This window comes from Halichoerus grypus, chromosome 6 (genome assembly GCF_964656455.1).
Source record: "Halichoerus grypus chromosome 6, mHalGry1.hap1.1, whole genome shotgun sequence".
Taxonomy (NCBI): domain Eukaryota; kingdom Metazoa; phylum Chordata; class Mammalia; order Carnivora; family Phocidae; genus Halichoerus; species Halichoerus grypus.
In genome coordinates, this window is record NC_135717.1 from 60,967,472 (window position 1) to 60,975,934 (window position 8,463).

The following is an 8,463-nucleotide window of genomic DNA, read 5'->3' on the forward strand; positions in this document are numbered from 1 at the left end:
AACAAACATTTATTATCTCACAGTTTCTGAGAGTCAGAAATCTGCAGGCTGCTTAGCTGGGTGGCTCTGGTTTGGAGTCTCTCATGAGACTGTGGTCAAGCTGTTGGCCAGGACCACAACCATTTCAAGGTCCACCTGGGGCTGAAGGCCCCACTTCCAAGCTTGCTTGTGTGGGTGTTAGCAGGCTTCCATTCCTTGTGAGATGTTGGACTGAGGGCCCCAGTCTTTCCCTGGCTGTTGACCAAAGGCCTCCCTCAGTTCAGTCCATGGGCCTCTCCATGGCACAGCTCACAACATGGAAGCTGGCTTTCCTCAGAGCGAGGAATTTAAGAGAGAGCAAGAAACAGGTAACCTAAGAGGAAAGCAACAGGCTCTCATAACCTAATTTTGGAAGTGAAACACCATCATTTTGCTGTACTCTAGTCATTAGAAATGAGTCACAAAGCTCTGCCAAACTCAAGGGGCTACCCACGGGCATGTTAACCAGATGATTACTCACTGGGCGCCATTCTGGAGGCGTCCTCTACACATGCTCTAATATGCTACAAAGATATGGGTATCCTGGTTTCACTCCTGAGTTCCAGGTTTTCAGGTGTTAGTGTTGGCTTTCTCTCTTTATTCAAATGAAAAGAAATTAGATTATTAGACTCAAATGACAAATAATCAGCTCAAAAAAAAAAAAAACAACCTTCATTAGAAGACAAGGTTGGAAAGATGAAGTGAAATTTAAAATATCTTTAACTAACAATTACATTAAATTGCTAATAAATTTAAATTTCTTAGCAAATAACACATTCTTGCCCAAATATAGTCAAACACAGGTCGAAGCTGTAATTGGTTCCAAATTTAAAAAGCCCCCAAAATGAGCAAAGAGCACTTAAGAATACCGGAGAGTATCAATCCTGGAAACAATTGTGTGTCTTCAGTATTTCCCTTTATGCTAATATCGGAAATCACTGTAATAACATGTCAGAGACTCCTTGAGGATAAGCTGAGAAACACATACTTAAGATCAATTTGAGAAAAGGTGTGGCATTGCCTTATACAACACGATTAATCATTTTTAGAGTCTTGTAAACCAGTTGCTTTAAGAGAAATATACACTTCAGAACTACGGGTTAAAATGAAATGGTGATATTTCCAAAATTTAATTAATTTGGAATATTACATATTTTCATGCTTGGAAACTTAGTCTGCCTCTATATTGTTTTAAATTAATACCTAACAATGCATTATCAGAATAAGTAATCATTTGTTATGCAAATTTGTTAATGACCATGACCAAAACCCTTAAAATTCTGATCTGAAATGGCATGAATCTTATTCATAAATGTGGCTGTGTGGTCTTACAAAGGACTGTAAGATGGTTGCCCTTGACTTATTATAAGGTGAAAATTATACATGCTTTTGAATTTTTTCCAATTAATCAGGTCTCTGATTAATCCAGTCTCTACAAATGCTGACAGATGAGTATGACCCATAAACGCTACAATCAAAGAACAGTTCTTTTCTTCTTCCTATTGCTGAAAATTTGTCATATGTTAGCATAATTTTTTTTTCCAACAGTGAATTTCTTAACCACATTGTAAATGTTACATACCATTTGCAACTCCAGAACAGCTACTTAAAACACCGTAAGCCGTGTTGATAGCTTTCCCAGCTTGATCAGTGACCTCCAGAGGCCAAGCTTGAACTATGACGTTTCTAGGCTGATAGTAGAAATCTGCCAATTTTCTAATAATTTTCTTTTATAGTGATAATATGAATTTAGGCTCAGTCTACTCTATCAGAAAAAGAAAATATTCTCTTCTTTTTGTCACTTAACCAGATATGTTGTATAAAAGCTATGGAAGTTTCACAAGCATATTTTGAAAAACAAAAAGAATTATGTGCTGAACACTTTGTGTCTAGTAGCCAGTAAAGTCTGATTAATTTATATCTTGTGAATTCTGAGTTTGTTGTTACTCTTACTGTGATTAAAAATATATTTTCACCTTTGTATGCTCTATTAAAAGTGTTTAGGGGCACCTGGGTGGTGCAGTCGGTTAAGCACCCGATTCTGGGTTTCAGCTCAGGTCATGATCTCACCGTCCTGGGATGGAAACCTGCGTCAGGCTCCGCCGTCAGTGTGGAGTCTGCTTCTGGTTCTTTCTTTCTCCTCCCCTCCCCCTGCCTGCTCACGTGCTCTCTCCTCTCTCTCTCAAATAAATGAATAAAAATTCTTTAAAAAAGTGTATATAAATATATCTGAAATGTAAATTAGATCCACAAGAGAATATTTTCATATTGAAGATAGTAAACTTTCTAGGCCTTTAGAAGTATTTTAGTGAGAAACAAGACAGAGGATCATAGGGGAAGGGAGGAAAAAAAGAAACAAGATGAAACCAGAGAGGGAGACAAACCGTAAGATACTCTTAATCTCAGGAAACAAACTGAGGGTTGCTGGAGTGGTGGGGGTGGGAGGGATGGGGTGGCTGGGTGATGGACATTGGGGAGGGTATGTGCTATGGTGAGTGCTGTGAATTGTGTAAGACTGTTGAATCACAGACCTGCACCTCTGAAACAAATAATACATTATATGTTTAAAAAAGAAGAAGAAGAAGATATTAGGAAGGGAAAAATGAAGGGGGGAAATGGGAGGGGGAGATGAACCATGAGAGACTATGGACTCTGAGAAACAAACTGAGGGTTCTAGAGGGGAGGGGGCTGGGGGGATGGGTTAGCCTGGTGATGGGTATTAAAGAGGGCACGTTCTGCATGGAGCACTGGGTGTTATACGCAAACAATGAATCCTGGAACACTACATCAAAAACTAATGATGTAACGTATGGTGATTAACATAACATAATAAAATAAAATTTAAAAAAAGAAGTATTTTAGTGAGGAATACTTATTAATCAGCACCATTGCATCATTATAGCAGTGTCTGAAGGATTGCTTTCCAACAACAGTCAATACTTTCTAGCATAGCACTGACAGAAACTTATCTCAATGAAGTTGCATTTCTCTACATTGTAATTTTTAATTTTTGTATTTAAGTACAGTTGACACACGATGTTACATTAGTTTCAGGTGTATAGTGGTTCAACAAGTTTATGCTATGTTCACCAGAGGTGTAGCTACCATCTGTCCCCATACTATTTCTACATGGTAATTTATATTCATATACCCTTTTTCACAGTCAGTTTCACTCATTTGGTTTCATTTTTCCAAAAATTGGAGGATACAAAGACATTTGAGGGTACATTATTATCCAATATAATATGCTGACAATAAAATCAAGGCTTCATTTCAGACAAAAGTGGATTGCTAGGCTCTTCTAAATAGTATAAAACTAAAAGTTTCTCAAATTGTCTCCAATTTCTAACTCCAAGCTAATTTTGTATGTTAACTGAATTTTCAAGAGACAATTGTCAATGTATATTTTTTATTTTCATTGTGGAGCTAGCATACCCCTGGTACTCACTTGAAAATGGAGTGATATAAGTAAATAAATATTCAGTTTATTTCAAAGTGATGTGAAAAATAAAATTACATGTATAGCTGGAAACATTATGCAAATACATTTTCCAGAAAAGAATAAAAAATTAGTGTGTATTCAACTCAAAGTTATAGAATATATTTCTCCAATCAGTTCATCAATCAATAAGTACTTATTGAATAGCTATTACTGGACTGAGCCCTGGGCTAGGTTTTTTGGTGATTATATAACTAACTATAATTAAGTATAAATATATGTATTCCCACATTTAAAGAGCTTATGGTTTAACTGAGGATACAAGATTTAAACAGTAGAGATCATTTTAGGTGGAGTTATATTAAAAAAGAACAACGGTGCATTCTAAATGCAAAAGAAGTTGAGAAAAGAAAGTAATCAATAGGTGCTGGTACTCAAGTAAAATTAAAAGGAGGCAGTGAGCATTAAGCAAGGCCATAAAGACATGAACAGAATTTCAGCAAGAGACTTAGAGTAATGAGTTGTCTCAGCTGGAGGAAGAGAATAAACAGAATAACACAGGTGGGAGCTCACCAGGTTTGTTTTATGGGCAGTAAGGAGTTGAACCTGATAGGAGTGAAGGTTCACTTTGGATGTGGTGGCAATTCATTTGGATAACAAGTGAAGGTTGTCCGAAAGAAGGAAGGAATCAACTGAAAAACAAGTCAGTGGAATTCAGAGTTGATGCAGAAAGGAACAGGGGCCTACCACAGGTTCCTGAAAAAAAGAGTCGTGATGAGAGTATGTGTTCAGGAAACCTCTTTCAACCAATGACTTAAATCAAAATATAAGTAGTTAAATAATGATTTTGAGCCTTCGCTTGGCAAAGATTATGTTAAAAATGACAAAGAAAGCGGAACCTTGTTAAGTTCCATTTGCTCAAGTTCAGTTATATTGTCTTTATTCCACCAGAAATAAAGTTTAGGGGAAAAAAAAAAAAAAAACACGCAAGGAGAGTGAGGACCAAAGCCCGTGGGAGGAGAGTAAGAAAGGAGCTACTTCCACAATTTAATACAAAAAACATATTGATGGAGTGCCTCCTACTTGCAAAATACTTGATTTCACAAACACAAAATCCAATTCATGTGTCCAAAGAGTTGACAAGATAGTGGATGTGTTAGGGAATGTACATCTGACATTTTTATAAATGTCACAACAGTGGTGCAGATGAAATCCCATGAGCATTCACAGAAGGGCAAAGTCATCTTTCAGGTACGTGAATCAGAGTGGGTTTCATGAAAGAGGCCCCATTTTTTGTGAATCTCAAAATGAGTATGTTGTCAGAAGAAAAGGGAAGGGAGCCTCAGAAAAGTAATGTTTACTCTGAGTGGTCTTGTGTTTGCTAAAAATCACCAATTATTTTTTTAAAATTTTTTATTGTTATGTTAATCACCATACATTACTCATTAGTTTTTGATGAAAAATCACTAATTATTATGGGGAAAGTGGTGGGGGGTGGAGAATGGATTTGGGAGCCAGTAACAGTATCTGGCTTACCTGGGTTTTTAGACACGGCAGCAGGAAGATGGTATCTGGCTAGTATACAGAATACATGTGTGTCCTGCTGCCCAAACTGGTTTGGAATCCTTCCTTAGCAAGGAATGTTTTGGCCAATGAAATAAAGGAGTTGCTCAAGCCGGGTAGTATGATGAATGAGTTATGAGGTTAGCAAGATGGGGAGATTGGAGAAGAGCAATGTATCTAGCAGAGCGGGAAACCTGAAGAAGTGAGCAATGTATTCGGTGAGCTGACATCAACCTTTTCCATTCTTGGCTTTGCCCTTTTGTTCACCAATCCTCTTTCATAATTCGGCCCTGAATGCTAAAACTCTCATTTCCCCATTCGTCTGCTGTCTTTCTCTCCTGCTCCCTAGAAATTAAAATTCAGACTTTAGGGTTGGTCATACTTTTGCTCCACACTTTCTATTATTCAGCTATAGTGTTGACATACTTAATCTCCTTTATGTGACAAGTAATGAACTCCGCTAGCTGGAAAACTTCAACGCAAAGAGAACAGACAACTCTTGTGATATAATTCAGACGTTTCCCTCAATTCACATTATTCCTGCTCTCAAGACCTTCCGTGTCCCCAGATATCAGTTGGTTCCTCACTAAAACTGACCAGTGAGGAATCTCACCTTATGCATACTTACTTAACAAGACATAAAATTTAATTAATTGGGCTGGAAATTTTGTTTGCCTACTCTCAAGCAACGATTGTTTATTGTTAAAAAAAAAAAAAAATAGAGCACTTGACCTTCTAGAGTGGGCTACGAAGAGTTCCCTAAAGGACAATTAGTTTTGCAACTGATTTTCTAAATATTTAGTAGTACTCAAACACAGCACTAAAGAGGCTGTTTGTTTGTAAAAAGAAACAATGCCACTTTAGACACTGCTGTCAGGTTTTTGATAAACAAGTACAATATGCTCTTGGGAAGCTGGTGAATCTAATTCAAAACAAAATAAGATCTTGTGCCTCTTCCAAATGATGCCAGTGATTTTCCACTATTCTTCATCCTGTTGCTCTTTGGGGTCTTCTTTGTTGCTTCCTTCTGGTCCCCTGAGACTTGAATGTTGGTATACCCCAGGGCTCAGTTCTCACATCTGTCCTTTCCTGGGCTGATATCGAGCAATCTCTCAGCTTTAAGAACCACCTCCGTGCTGACCACTCCCAATTCTCTATCTCCGGCTCAGACTTCTCCCCTAAACTCCAGTCTTATATATCCCCCTGCCTATAGAGCATCACATGCATGTCCAAAAGCCATGTCAAACTTAATCCTACTCTGGTTTCTCTTCAGATCGTATAAATCTTTCGCCTTTTACTAAAGATTTCTGTGGAGAGGAACAATTCTGAGAATGATAGCAGGAAGGGAAGAATGAAGGGGGGGAAATCGGAGGGGGAGACGAACCATGAGAGACTATGGACTCTGAGAAACAAACTGAGGGTTCTAGAGGGGAGGGGGTGGGGGGATGGGTTAGCCTGGTGATGGGTATTAAGGAGGGCACGTACTGCATGGAGCACTGGGTGTTATACGAAAACAATGGATCATGGATCACCACATCAAAAACTAATGATGTAATGTATGGTGATTAACATAACATAATAATAATAAAAAAAACTTAATCCTAAAACAGAATTTCTGATTTTCCCCTTAAAGACAGACTTAATCCCACAGTCTTCCCCCTCTAGATAAATACTAACTCCATCCTTCCAAATTGCTGAGGTCAAAAACCTTTGTGTCATTCTTGACTTCTCTTTTTTTCCTTCCACTGCCCACATCTAATCTGGGAGGAAACCCTAGGGGTTCTACCTTCATAATCTCTCCACACTTTGACCAGTCTCACTACCTCTGTCACAGTGCAGGCTGCCATTATCTCTCACCTAAATTCTTGCAATAGTCTCCTAACTGGTTTCCCCACTTCAATCTTCTTCTCTAACCCCCTTACCTGAAGTCTACTTTGGATATAGCAGCCGAGATGATCCTTTTAAAGTCTCCTCCTCTGCTTACAACCCTCCAATGTATTCCCATCTCAGGCAGAGTCAAGGTCAAAGTCTTCACAACTACCTCAGGTGCCCCACCTCTGCCCTAGCCACACCAGCTTCCTTGCTATCCCTCCAGGCACGCTCTCTCCTCAAGATCTTCCCAATGGTTGGTCCACTACCAATGGTCTTTCTCCACATAGCTTCATAGATATTTTCAGGTCTGGATTCAAAGTCATCTTGTCAGTGAGTCTTTAGCTGACCTGCCCATTTAAAAGTGCCACTTCCACCTTCCCCCCAGCCCTCTACCTCTTGTCTCTTCTTTACTTTTCTCCATAGCACTTATTACATTCTGATGTATATTTTACTTATTAGTTGATTGTCTATCTCCCCTCACTTGAATGCCAGCTCCATGATGGCAGGAAATTTTGTTTATTCATCTAGAGCCATGCCTAGCACATAATAAGTGGTCAATAGATACAAGTTGAACGAATAGATAAGTAAATAGAGAGTATTTATGACTAAGGCAAAAGCATAATTAACAAGTGTGCTTTCATGAAGGATAGACCCCTTAAAAGAAGCCACCGTAACTTTTTCTCTTTGTGATCACGATTATCTAACAGTGTCCATCATATTGTAGGCATTCATTAAACACTTGCTGGGGGTGCTTGGGTGGCTCCGTAGTTAAGTGTCTGCCTTCAGCTCAGGTCATGGTCCCAGGGTCCTGGGATCGAGCCCCTGCTGAGCAGGGAGTCTGCTTCTCCCTCTCCCACTCCCCCTGCTTGTGTTCCCTCTCTTGCTGTGTCTCTCTCTGTCAAATAAATACATAAAATCTTTTTAAAAAAATCAAATAACAAAGTAAAGAATTTTCTAGAAATGGATGATGGTGATTTTTCTAGGGATCAATATGCCTCTTATTTTTACCATGCTTTGTGATTTTCAAAGAGCTTTTACATAGCCTACTTGTTTATAACCATGACCACATTAAAAAGAAACCAGGGCAGGAGAAAAAAGGAGAGAGGGAAACAAACCATAAGAAATGCTTAAGAATAGAGAACAAAGTGAGGGTTGATGGCGGGAGATGGGTGTGGGATGGGTATTAAGGAGGGCATTTGTTATGATTAGCACTGGGTGTTGTATGTAAGTGATGAATCACTGAATTCTACTCCAGAAACCAATATTGCACTGTATGTGAACTACTAAAATTTAAATTAAAAAAATAATAAAAGAAAAAGAAGAAATTAAAATAAAAAAAAATGAAACCAGGGTAAACATCATTATTTTCATTTTACAGATAAGGAAAGTGAAATTCAAAGAGAAAAAGTGAATTGTTTGAGGTTTCATAGCTGGCAATTGGTGTATCCAGGACTAGAAAACTGATTCTTCTGAGATTGAATTCAGGGTTTTTTTAACCATAATCTTCTATTGATAAACCACTGAATTTAATGAGTGGATTTTATATCCCTTTTATATTTAGCACATGTGAG

General features: G+C 38.3%; 1 pseudogene; it reads left to right on the forward strand.

Moving 5' to 3' along the window:
• The first annotated feature begins 6,273 nt into the window (after positions 1 to 6,273).
• On the forward strand, positions 6,274 to 6,361 carry LOC118535963 (U5 spliceosomal RNA; annotated as a pseudogene).
• The last annotated feature ends 2,102 nt before the right edge of the window (positions 6,362 to 8,463 follow it).